This window comes from Schistocerca americana, chromosome 3, assembly GCF_021461395.2.
Source record: "Schistocerca americana isolate TAMUIC-IGC-003095 chromosome 3, iqSchAmer2.1, whole genome shotgun sequence".
Classification (NCBI taxonomy): Eukaryota; Metazoa; Arthropoda; class Insecta; order Orthoptera; family Acrididae; genus Schistocerca; species Schistocerca americana.
The window spans coordinates 244,979,661-244,992,849 of record NC_060121.1 but is presented as its reverse complement, the minus strand read 5'-3'; positions in this window follow the sequence as shown (position 1 = coordinate 244,992,849).

Below are 13,189 nucleotides of genomic sequence, written 5' to 3'. Positions count from 1 at the left end.
GACCTCCTAGCAGTCAAAGTGGATTCACCCTAGAATCAACAAGATGAGCCATTACAATTTCAACGAAATCTACGTGGGAATCTATTCAACATAAGTGCCAAAATTAATTACTTTTTTACAGTGACTTCATTATTTCCATTCTGACGATACCATCCACAGTCAATAACTTTGTTGTTGCCAGATAAAGCGAACATATGCTGCGTGAGCAACGTTATTAATCTCATTTCTATCCTCCTTTGCAAGTGGTGGTATTGTTAGACAATTTACGCGCAACATGTTTAATTTATTTACATTCAGTGTGTACTTTCAAAGTCCCTGCACCAATCGTCGATCCTCTGCAGTTCTTACAAGGAGGTCACACGGTAATCGAATTTTTTGTTTATGTTATATTTTTCATTTTTTACACGAGGGGCGTTCAGTAGGTAAAGCAACGCCAGTTTCGGTTGAAAAATGTGGATTTTGCTGTGGGACATTTTGGGATATTTGCGCTTCGGTCCCTATAGTTCCATGAACTTCTGATAGGTGGCGCCGCTCTACGTAGCCATCAATATGGCGACTGTAAATGAGATGCGTTCCAAGCAGCTGTTATTGAGTTTCTTTTGGCGGAAAACCTGAGCATCGCAGATATTCGTAGGCGCTTGCAGCATATCTATAGAGACTTGGCAGTAAACAAAAGCGCGGTGAGTCCTCGAGCGAGACGTCTGTCACCATCGCAGTAAGATAGCGCGAACCTGTCCGATCTCCCACGTGCCTGCAGGCCGCACAAAATTGTTAGGCCTACTCCTCCAATGGTGGAACGAGCGACACTCTCATTATAGTTGATCGATGGATCACAATCAAACATTTCGCTGCTCAGCTGGACGTCTCTATCGGTGGTGCTGTTACACTCGCAAACCAACTGGGGTACCCAAAGGTGTACCACTGGGTCACATTAAGAGCAACAGAGGACCATCTGTGCGGAACTGCTTGCATGTTACGAGGCTGATCGTGACAACCTTTTGTCGAACATTGTCACAGGCGATGAAACATGGGTTTGTCACTTCGAACTTAAAAAAACGGCAATTTATAGAGCGGTACCACACCATCTCTCCTCCGAAGCAAAAATTCAAAGCCACACTTGAGTCGGTAAAGTCATCGCGACTGTCTTATGGGACTCTGAAGGGGTTATTCTGTTTGATGTCCTCCATCATGTTTAAACGATCAGCTCTGAAGTGTCCTGTGCTACCCTCGGGAAACTGAAGAAAAGACTTTGTCGTGTTCTTCATAAAAATGCAAAGGAATTTCTCCCTCTCCATGACAATACAAGGTCTCACACAAATCCAAGCACGTGGAAGCAGCTCTCGAAACTTCATTGGACTGTTCTTCCTCATCCACCCTACAGTCCGGATCTCACACCTTCCGACTTCCACCCGTTTGGTCCAATGAAGGATGTACTCCATGGGAAGCAGTACGTGCATGATGGGGTTGTTAGCCTTCTCTCCACTTGTTACGGCTTCTGCAGTACTTGTTAGCAGCAGACACAGTGGCTGCGCCAAAGACTGAGACGGCGTGGAGTTTTACAATTATTTATTGAACTTTCTTTACAATTTCTCCCTCGTCGTCGCTGCCCAGCCCTGTGGATCCCTCCGCCTGGCTGCTGCTTTGTAGATTCTCCGACAATGCGCGCCGCCGATCGCACTCGGAGCCTCAGGCCACCAGTGCTCCGCTGAAGTCAGGATGCCCTGTGGTTGAGATGAACTCGTCGCCGCTCCACAGCCGCGACGCCGTAAGGTCGGCTGCCGACGCCTGCTGCACCAGCGGCTGGGAAGCTGTCAGGTCCCATCATGGACGGACCATGCGGAGTGGCCGGGTTGCCGTGAAGTCCGGGCGTCAGTCCCCAGCGGCGCCTGTGACCAAGACCGCACTGCGGCCGGTCCTGCTGGAAGTCCTCGCTGTAGTTAGTCAGCCATGGTGCCGACCGAACTCAGGCCGACCTCCAGAGCTGAAGTTGACTTCTGGCTGCGAACGGATGACTCCTGTGAGCTGTAACAGACTTCCAGAATCGTCACCTACGAAGATTGAACATTCGTACACAGACCACGTCCGTCCTCAGATCCGAACTGCTTCCCAATGGCTTCTGGCCGTTGCTGCCTGCGCTTCACTATTTATATCCGGCAGGAGGACATTTTTTACCCTCAGTGGCCGCTTCTTGTTATTACTCCCGCAGTATATTGCAGCGTAACTTAGTGTGCTGGCCTCACTTCTCCTTACTCAGTACTCTTCAGGCTTTGCTTGGCGCTCAGTCTGTGTGCATCCTTGCGTCAGATTGTTGGTAGACTGCAACTGTCAGCAAGGCTATCTGTGCTGCGCCTACTTCGCAATGCCGCAATCGCCGGCTGTCTCTGTTTTGCCATTCTTCACTGTGTGAAGCAATGCTTACTACATGTGGCCGCAACAGTGTGGTTATTGATTCAGCCAGGCGGTGGCTCTGAGTCAGCCAGTAGAATGACACCAGGCAGGCATACAGGCCCTCCCTGAAATGTGGCATAAGGCAGTAGCATTGAACGGAGATTATGTTGAAAAATGGGATTTTGTGACCAAAAGTGTGGGGAATAATATGACACATTGGAATCCTGAATAAAACGAACTTGTTTTCAGAAAAAAAACGTGTTGCATTACCTACTGAAGGTTCTTTGTATTAATGGTACCTGAAGTTCAGAGCTCAAATGTTACTCAGTCAAAGCAATCCGATGCAGCTCTCAAAAATTATCCAGAAAACCGACTTTAAAATTTCCTGTATTCTTTAGTATCCTAAAACAAGCTCATGTTTTAGACGTGGCATGTGCCTCTTTGTGAGAGTGCTCACCCACCAAATGAGTTCATGGGTTCAATTCCCAGTCACAGTAAGCATCAAAAAATGGTGCATATTCCATGAGCATTTATGTAAATTGTAAAATGTATCATCATTTTATTGGGGCTTTGTCCTACTTCAATGCGGGGTCGGCCCTGTTAGTATGGATTTGGTAATGTTAGTGTCACAGGGTGGCCAGATGCCCTTCCTGTCGCCACCCCATACCCCTCGGGATTGAAGTAATTTACTCCAGTGGCTGCGTCTAGTTTAAGCCATGAAACAGTGCGAAGGTTTTTTCCAGATGTCTTCGAGTCGTGTAACTGAGGCAGGACATTGGGACCAGCCCAGTATTCACCCAGTGAGATGTGGAACACCGCCTAAAAACCACATAGAGGCTGCCCGGCACACCAGCCCTCGTCGTTAATCCGCTGGGCGGATTCAATCCAGGGCCGATGTGCCTACCCGAGTCCAGGAAGCAGCGCATTAGTGCTCTCGGCTAACCTGGCGGGTTGAAATTGTAAAATATATAAAGATTAAAAATAATTTTTTTTACAAATCCAAACCATCCTTATTAGCAGTCTAGTTTAGAAAAGTACTTGACACACTTACTTCTCATTTTCACTAGCACTCTAATATTAAACAGTAATGTACAGGTTTCCTGCTGAACCAACCGACTGTGAGAAATGAAATGCTGCACTCTGCCCTGATGTGAAAATCTGCGATTTTGTTTTTTTCCTCGCAGTGTGACAAATAGTTTCTCCCATGTATATTCTTGCTCAGTGCGAGTAATTACGAAATTAGAGGCTCCACCACAATCGGTCACCATCCATGCAGTCGGTCAACTCAGAAATCAGGTAGGTTGCGCTTCTGTTTCGCTGATTTGTGATGACCGCAGGCGGTAACCTTCAATGCAGTGGGTAAACTCAGAAGTCAGGTAGGTTGCGCTTCTGATTCACTGATTTGTGATGAAAATACTACTACGTAATATGTATTTCCAATAATACTAAGGGAGAGTTAGGGGTCAGAGAGATGAGGGAAGGGGTCAGTGACAGAGGGAAGGGTACACTGAGAGAGGGTAGAGGAAGTGATGGTCAGAGAGAGGAGGGAGTAGGAGGAGGTGGACAGAGACAGAGGGTAAACTAGTTCCATCAATGTTCGAATCCTTAACATAAATCAGCTTGAGAGGTGGCATGATCCCCCTCTCATATTTCTAACTTACTCTGAGTAATTCGATTTTCCTCTCTAATTGCATGCAGTGAAAAGTTGCTATTCCTTCACACGCGGACTTCCCACACAGCGTCTCTCGTCACCTGGGTGGTCCGGTGACAGGCTGGTTCTGCTGATCTTGAAAGGGTTAAGCCGACAGGTGTGAGGGAGTCGAGTGGATACTTTCCAGACGTCGACATTGTCATAAGAGCGGGGACGATACGCCCACAGGGGCCTGAAGAAGCTGCTGGGGCTAGAGATTCCGTTACTTCGCAGAAAGTGAAAACACTTTCTGGTGGGCTACCAGCGAGGTGTGGGAATTACTTGTGTTCCGAGGCAGTCTTGGCGGGCAAATTCCCGCGTTTTCTGCAAAATCATAACTATGATTGGCTTGCTCATGGTGGAATGGTAGTGCTTCGGCAATAGAGTGGAGTTTTCCATGGGTTTTCGAGTTGCTGATTGGAACATTTGACCACGGCCACTGTTGTGGGGGTAGGAATGTTCTGTGTTCGGCTTGTACGGGTGCTCTTGAAGGAGTCGGCTCTCGCCCTTCAGTCGAGGTAGGTTACAAGAGGGAACTCTTGCTGCTCTGGACAGCCTGCCTTCCATTGGCTGACTAATATACTTTCATTTAATTGTAACTGTTTGATGAAGTTGCTGAAGTTTCGACTTCAACATTACTTTCCGAGTACAGTTGCCATTGAGCGTTCTGTGTACAAGCGGCCTATGTTGTCCGTCTTGAGATGTTTTGGCTAAAGCTGATTGTATCGGAGTTACTGTGTGACTTCGCTTGTTAAAATCAACCACTGTACCGTCAGTGACTATGTGGCGAGCCTTCTTCGTCTCCCTCAGAGGCGCATTTGTATTGATAGGAAGTCTTTAGTCTGGAACAACCAGACCAGGATAATTTGTGTCGGGCTATACTCGTGACATTATCATCACCACGACGGGATGTCGAAGCAACCAGCCATCGCCTCCAGTACGCCAGATCGTGTCCTTGCAGTTAAGAAGACAGCTTGGTAATGTATGCCTGCAGCACCGACAGATTAGGGAATTTTGCTCTGTGACAATCAGAGCTCAGCAGAGCGTGCCTGTTACTGTCTTTTCTTACGTGGTTCTGTCTTGGATGTTCATTGTCTGAATTCTCACTAAAGTAACAGCAATTAATGTTGGGTTGGCTGGGTGTTTCTCTTAAGATTTGTGTTGCAAGGAATTGGCTCCACAGACCACTTGGTCATAAACGTCAAAATCTAGTTTATGGACAACTTCACGTTCACAGCATTTATTTGAGTATCCAATTTGACGTATTGTAAGTGTTTCATGTGTTTTGTTTATTATTTCGAGTTTAGTCATAATAAATCAAATTGTTATTTTGTATAGAACTTTCATTCTGTTAATTGGTAAAGCAACCCTTTCATTTCTCACTATGTTAATGAAACTTTCCTTTATCAAATTAATTTATATCAAATTAAATTATTGCAGGTGCCGAACTCTTTTCTACTCCACTTGCATGGTCGATTACAGTCAGTTCACATTTCTTCTTAATCCATGTGCAACAGCAAAAGTCGGAGTTAGAAAAAGGGGGGGGGGGGGGGCATAGAGCATCATTTCCATATGAAGATCCTTCCTGTGAATCGCTGATAAGCAAGTAGTATTCTCAGGACGAATATTCAAAATTTTTTTACTTAACTTTTTTAATGATTAATACCCAAGTTTTTTTCTGGTAGTTCCGCATTTTGTTTTTAAGTAGTGGTGCATGATTACAGTTTTTGTTTTAAGTGCATATATTTTTGTTTGTTCATTGTTTTTTGTTTCTTTTATGTGGTGTCTGCACCACAACACACTTTGTCGGGTTTGTGTGTGGTTTCTATGCCACACAAATCTTGCATGTAATAACAGCATTGGAGCGACATTGTTGAAATTTTACGCTTATGTGTAAAAATATTGGGAGTAGATTATTTTTATTGTGCATTTTAGATAAATTTGTTTCTCATGAATGATCATGAGAAGTAAGGCACGACTATTATCGAGCGAAGCTAAAACAAAAGAGGATAGCATAATGGATAAGGGACAGGTCACTGACGGGGATAGGTTCAGAGATGAGATGGGCACATTTTTAAGCGGACAGGACGACAGGGTCATTGATGAGGAAGGTGATTTGGACGCGACTGTGATTATAATAGTGAGGTAGAGGATGAAACAGAGACAGGCACAGAGGTCGAGACGATAGAAGAAGTTTATAGTCAAACGAACGCGTGCAGACAGAGGCCAGCTCGGTCACGTCAGAGCTCTAGCGCCCAGGTGTCCAGAGGTACATTGCCCATTTGTGACGAGGATCAAAAAGATGACATTAACCCAATACTAAGCTTCCTACGATCAATGAAAGAAGAAGCTGACGAACGCCGTAAGAAGGAGAAGGAAGAAGATGTGAAACAGCGTAAGAATGAGAAGGAAGAAGATGAGAAACAACGTAAGAAGGAGAAGGAAGAAGCTGACGAACAGCGTAAGGACACTGAGGCAATAATTTGGCATATATGGGAAATTCGTGGGGAATTACTAACAATAAAGAATGTGGAGAAGTAAAACAAATGTCAATTGCTGTACAAAAAGTAGCAGGCCTGGCCGAAACGGCAGCAACAGGGGCAATGAAAGTTGCGGAAGCAACTTCTAAACTCGCAGGGCGCTTGCGAGGTACAACACAAGCCTACTCAAAATCCCTAGCGTTCTTAAAAACTGAAGGTAATATCGCGGTTGCGAACACTACGAAACGAATGGAAGAAGTAGAGAGTCGGATAGCAAAACTAGAGCAAAATGGGCACACGAGCACTGCGCGTTCGGATACCAATGATGGAGTACACAGAATTGTGTCTCCGAGAAAAAGCCCGCCATGCTTTAGCCCAATGACCGAGTGCGGAACTAACAATGCACACGCAGAAACAGCGAGTAATTGCTCCGATAATTGTAGCCCACTTAGGAGAGTGAATTCTGAGTGCCACTTCCACTGTGACACAGAGGTAGCACATCACAGTTATCAGCAAGATAGATCAGGACACTCAGCAGACGTGCAAGTATCGGGAACGAGTAACAACACCAGTGCGAGGATGGGACAGGATTTTGATCACAATCACTTCCTGTCGATACTAAAATTCCAGAAGTTCAAAGATAATGGAGGGTCGATGCATCCGAAGAGCTGGGTGATGCAGTTTACAAATTTATTACCGTCATCATTGCCAACCCAGGCAAAATTAGAACTCGTGTGGACACATCGAAGGCCAAGCCGCGGGAAAGATGCGGGGTGTGGCAGCGACGCGTCGGACTTACCAGGAATTTATTGGTGCATTCCTGCGGACCTACTGGTCAAAGGAAACGCAAGACAGGATTAAAGAGGTAATAATAATATTTCCTGAACTGGAAGTGTCCGGGCATAGGAGCGCAACCAAATTTTTTGATGATTTACTCAAAAAGAATCAATTTTTAGATCATATAGCAACGGAGAAATCATTCAATTTTGATGTTCCAAATTGCCAGTTAGGTACCAACAGACACTTGTCGGGAAGTGTGGATCTGGCACAGAAGCATTCAAGAGTCTGTTGTGCGAACTCGAAGTTGTCTTTGACAAACAAGACGCAAAGGACAGGAAGAAGTGGCAGAGTAACAAATACCAACGACCGGCAAGGGAGGACGACAGCAGATGGCATAATCGCACTGGTCATTTAGGAAACCAGGGTTACGGAAATCAAGATTACGCTAACCAAGGTTTTGGAAACCAGAGACACGAAAACCAGAACGTCAGGGAACTGGGTCATGCTAGACAAGGAAGCTGGGACAGGAGGAATAACGAACGGCAAAGCGACCGTAATTGGAGAGAGCGAAACCAAGGACATCAGGAGATTGAAATTAGACCCGCAAATCCTAATGTACGTCAGGGGAGGGGGAGCTTAACAAGGGATTGACGACAGACTAGTGAGAACACGGGCCGCCGGAATTTCGCACGTAATCTCGGACCTGGCCAGCTACGGATGATAAATTACGAGGGTTTATCACAAATCCTGCTCGAAGGACATAAAACAACTCCTCGACAGGATCGACACCTTCTTATCACAGTAGCAATAGCTGAAAAAAGTATGAATGCGATAATAGATAGTGGAAGCTACATAACGGCAATATCTGAGGCAGCATACAAGAGGTGCTCTCAGGAGGTGGACTGGCATGTCCTATCGGTTAAAGAAACCAAAATAAAAGGGGCATTAGCGGGCAAATGTGCGGAGGTCACCCAACAAACAAGACTGTGTAACGCCGGAAATGCATATCCTCCTATTTCCATCTATTGTACTATTATTTTTTTTCCTTGTTTTGTTACCTCAAGATATGACATTTCTGTCTCTTTATATATTGTAATTGTTTTACTGTTTGTATATATATATTTATGCACTTATGTCGATGTATAATTGGTTTGTTTCGTAAATATTATATGTATTTTTACGCTGGGTCTTGCCTAGGGAAAACTGCTATCGAACGATTACATCGATGGGTCGTGTGAAGAATCAAAGTGTGTAGGATCTTTGGTAGTGTTAACTCTGCCGCGTGGAGCGCGGGCAAAGAGGGTCTGGCTGGAGTAGCGAGTGGAGCAGGTGTGTTGTGTGTAGCTCCCGCGAGTTGCCGCGCTTTCGGGGTTTGGCAGCATGTAATTGCGCTCGACTTGCGATAATAGTTTCTGACATGGTGTCGCGGACGGGAAGCATTAGCTGGCGCACATCAAGAGCCCGTTTCGTCTGGTGACCGTGTTGAGAAGAAGGCGCGCCAACACCCAGCTTCTGCAACAGCGACGGCTGACAATGAGTGACTGTCGCTACATCCTCGATCGACGGCTTCAAACCTTCATTCAACCAACAAGGAAGACTGGAAGCACGTAAAGTTTTAGAACTGTATGGCAGACCTCAGCTTTTCAAACTGTTCAAATCACAAAATTACAGCAAAGTAGCATGAAACTTTGTTGCTCATTGTCCCAATTGCATTGCCAAGCAGGGTCCCTTCCTTTTCCGAAATGAACCCGAGTGTCGTTGAAATTCAAACGCCAGCATAATTCCATTTCACTGCTTTAATTTCAAAGTTCACTTTAAGTATTCATAGCTGGCTACAATACTTAGATTACACAAGCACAAATTAAGAGTGCGAGTTTTGTTACCGTATTTTAGCTTACCTGTGACTGCAGCTCAGCTTGATACGTACTAAATCTTACTATTGTTAACTGTTCAGAATCATTTAATTCAAGTTCAAAGCTAAATCTCTTATTTCTAAATTGCGTAGATTCAAGTAGCTTTTGAAATGATTGTTGAGGTAGTCCAAGACTAACTGTATTTTGCTGAATTTCGATGTGCTTCAGAAAGAAAGCTCACTATTAACTTCAGTCACTAAATTAACTTTCGATTTTCCGGTTTTGTTAATTCTTTTGTAAATTAAGTCAGAGTGTAGCGAAATTTATTACTTCTGACAAACTTTCAGTTTTCACACTACACGTGTCAACCTCCAGTTGCCACGCTTCTAGTGCTAATTATAAGTGTAATAACCTTTCTTTTTCAGTTACTATAGTAATTGTCCTTAGGACTGGCGACCGTAATTTCCCCCAAATCTCAAATATCTAATTACCGCTAGTTAATTGTTAACGTAACGGCCGCACATTTACTTTCTTCATTAACTTTACCCCTTTTCAAAATTAATTTCCACCAGTTTCATTTGCATTTTTCCTTTCATTTAGATGTAACCCTTTCCTCCCTCTTTACCGACAGATTAACTTCGGTGACGATTGCTTTTTCCCAAATTTCCATTAGGTACACGCGGTTTAATTTTTCACTGTCATTAAGGTCGATAAGTGAGGGGGAAGTTACACGTGGCGACCTGGTGACAGGACCATCTTCAGTTTTGAGGTTGTTCTGGACACGAATTTTGTATGGTGCAAATCTCGTAACAAAGTACTGGTTACGTACAGGCCGTTACGTCAGCGAGAATAAGTAGTGGGAGTAATCCTAATTATATTTGGGATTTGGCATTTATATAGAAAATTATTAAAATGAGTGAAGGCAACAATTGCCAAAATTTGGTAGACTTGGATACTGAACAATCGGTCGAACAGTGGGAAACGCGCACCGCGGTACCCATTGTTCAGGGGCAGGCGGCAAGCATGAAAGACGCGACCGCTGAAACGCAACAAAGAGCAGAAATGGAATTCCAAACTTTAGAAAATGTTTCGGAATCGGAAGTGAAAATCAAATCAGAATCCCTTGATGACGAATACGGGGGGACAATTATAGAGGAAGCCGCTACGGAAGTAAAACCGGTAGTTTCCGGGAATTTAACTGATTTATTGAATGTTTTGATTAACGAAATCAAGAGTCAATCGGCCAAGCAAGAAGATCAGGCTGCCAAGCAAGAAGCTCAGGCTGCCAAACAAGAAGCTCAGGCTGCCAAGCAAGAAGCTCGGGCTGCCAAGCAAGAAGCTCAGTCTGAAAAATTTGAACGGATGCTAGACAATCAGAACAAAGCTATTAACGTTGTTATCAACAATGTTGGAGTTGTTAACACAAAAGTTGATAAAATCAAAGAAGATATTGTTGTAATTAATACCGAAATCGGTAATCTTAAACAGGAAATGATAGGCGTTCAGGCGGAAATTGCGAGCATAAATACTCGTTTTAATTCCGAAATTAGCAGAATCGAGAAAAGTGTAGGAGAATCAGTTGCTCCGATCATCGAGAATAAGGTGACGGAACAAATTCAATTAGTGAAAAAAGAGGATCAAAAGAAGGTGGAAACTTTAAAGGCTTTAGTATCCGAAGTAGATACCAAAGTGACGAAGCAGGCTAATACCTGCGAAGAGAAAAAGAGGGAAGTGGAAACGCTTGCGACAACCACTTGCCAAGTAATTACGAGAGTGTCGGAATTAGAAAAGAAACTTGACGAAAAACAGAGCTATGTGCCAATCTATGCACATAGTTCGGAATTGTTGACGAAAGAGGAGCGGTTCGACCCCTTGAAAAAAGGCGGTATACACGCGACGGATTTCATTAAGAATTGTGAAAGAGTTTTACCCAGATCATGGACTGATGAGAGAAAAATTAATGCGATTATTGATGTGTTGGCTGGTGATGCCAAACGTTGGGGCTTAAATCTCAACATTACGAACCTGACTTTTGACGAATTTAAAAATTTGTTTCTGGCTGAATACTGGTCAGAGCAAAAACAGCAAAGTGTCTGGCGCGAATTTGTCGTATCGAGGCCTTTCGATGCGAATTCGCGCGGTTCGATGAAGGAGTTTTGTGAAGGCTGGATCCGCAAGTTGGAATACTTGCGTGATCGCCGCACGGAATCCGAAATAGTCTGGGAACTCTACAAAAAGCTTCCAGACGATACAAAACGTTACGTAGGAAGCAATTACAGGACAATAAATGATTTCGTGGAAAGAGTGGAGGACGAGGACAATTGGCGCAATAATCGCGACAGTGGTAGACGCCGTGGTAACAACAACGGGTACCACAGCAACCACAACAACGATAACCATGGGAATAATGCATACCGCAACCATGGCAGCAATAACAATAATGGTTCGGACCGTAATAACAATCGGTACAATGCAAATAATAACAGGAATGACGGAAACCAGTATCATACTAACGTGATACGGGCTTCACAGAATAGTAATAACGCCAGAGGGTGTGATCAGCCGCCTCAGCAGCATCCAAGGAGCGTATCTGCTGGGACGAGACAGGGAAACCATTAGCCGCGCCGGTGAGGGGCCGACCGGGCGTGGGGAAATTTTGGCGGCCCAATAACAGAAGAAAACTCAGGTGTCGTCGTTATGAAAATTCCGTGTGGAATAATCAACGGCGGGAGAGTGTGCCAGTGTTAGGAGAAAGGAGTATGCCCACAAGTAGTAGATCAGCTGTATACACGGCAGTAGGAAGTACATTCACTGTCAGTGAGAACAATTTAAGTAGTGTTCCGGAAATCGATTATAAAGTGGCAGCTGTAATACCCACAGCGGGACTGGAGATTGAGTTTAAGAATGATTCGCAAGTGTTGAGAGAAGATCAGATGTCGGATAAAACGTCCGTCATCGAGCGAGGGGATGCAGAGAGGGATGAGGTCTGGTTAAGGCAGTTCGGTCGCTTATACGACGAACTAAGAGATTATAGGGGCCTGTATGGGAGAAGTGTTTATGGGGAGCGCGTGCAGGATTTTCCGCGTCTCGTCCCGCAGGAAGATAGTGTTTGTGAAATGATAGAAAGTTCTGGCCCTAACCGGCAGACTTTACCAGAAACAGTTGATGTTAATGGGGAGCACGAGCAAGATTCGTCGTGTTTCGTCCCGCAGATGTTAGATGTTGAAGTAGTAACGGAAAGTTCTGGCTCTAACCGGCAGACCTTACCGAAAGTCGTAGTGGTAGAAGTAGCCGACCCATCCGACGCAAACCTCCAGTTTAAACATTGCGAGAGTATTAAGGAGAAAGATTACGAAAATTTTAGTGATAGCCGGACACGATTGGTAGAAAAGCACATAGATTACAGCGTGTATGAGGTTAGAGCTGACATTATACGGTCAGACGATAACAGTGTGGGTTGCGCATATCTAGAGGAAGTAATTGCAGATACTACTGGGCACATTTCTCCAGGTAGATTGGCAGATGAGATCAATCTGACTAAAGAGGAATCAACGAAGGTGACAATTAGTGAATTGATATCAAAGCAACACTCACTAGTTGATAAGTTACAAGAAAAGGTTTCGGTATTGGAGGCGAAGCTACAGACTAAGTCTCAGGACAAACGTGTTGAAATTAAAACTGTATGTGAACAGAGGCTGAAAAAGCCGCCAGATAAGCCGGATTTGGGATCAAAGCCGGATGGTTTTTTCTGGAATGACCTGGATATAGACGAGGATTTACTGTGGGAAAATAATGAAACAGTCGAGGACAAGTGTAGACAGATAGTAGTGTCTGTTAATATGCACGACCTACAACTAAACGTGTTGATTGACACCGGTGCAGAATTGAGTGCTGTATCTGGGAAAATATTTGAGTTACTGAAAGACAGACCTGGTATCGTAGTTATGCCAGTAACAGGAGTGAAAATTATCGGTGCTACTGGGAAGGCCAGTAAACCG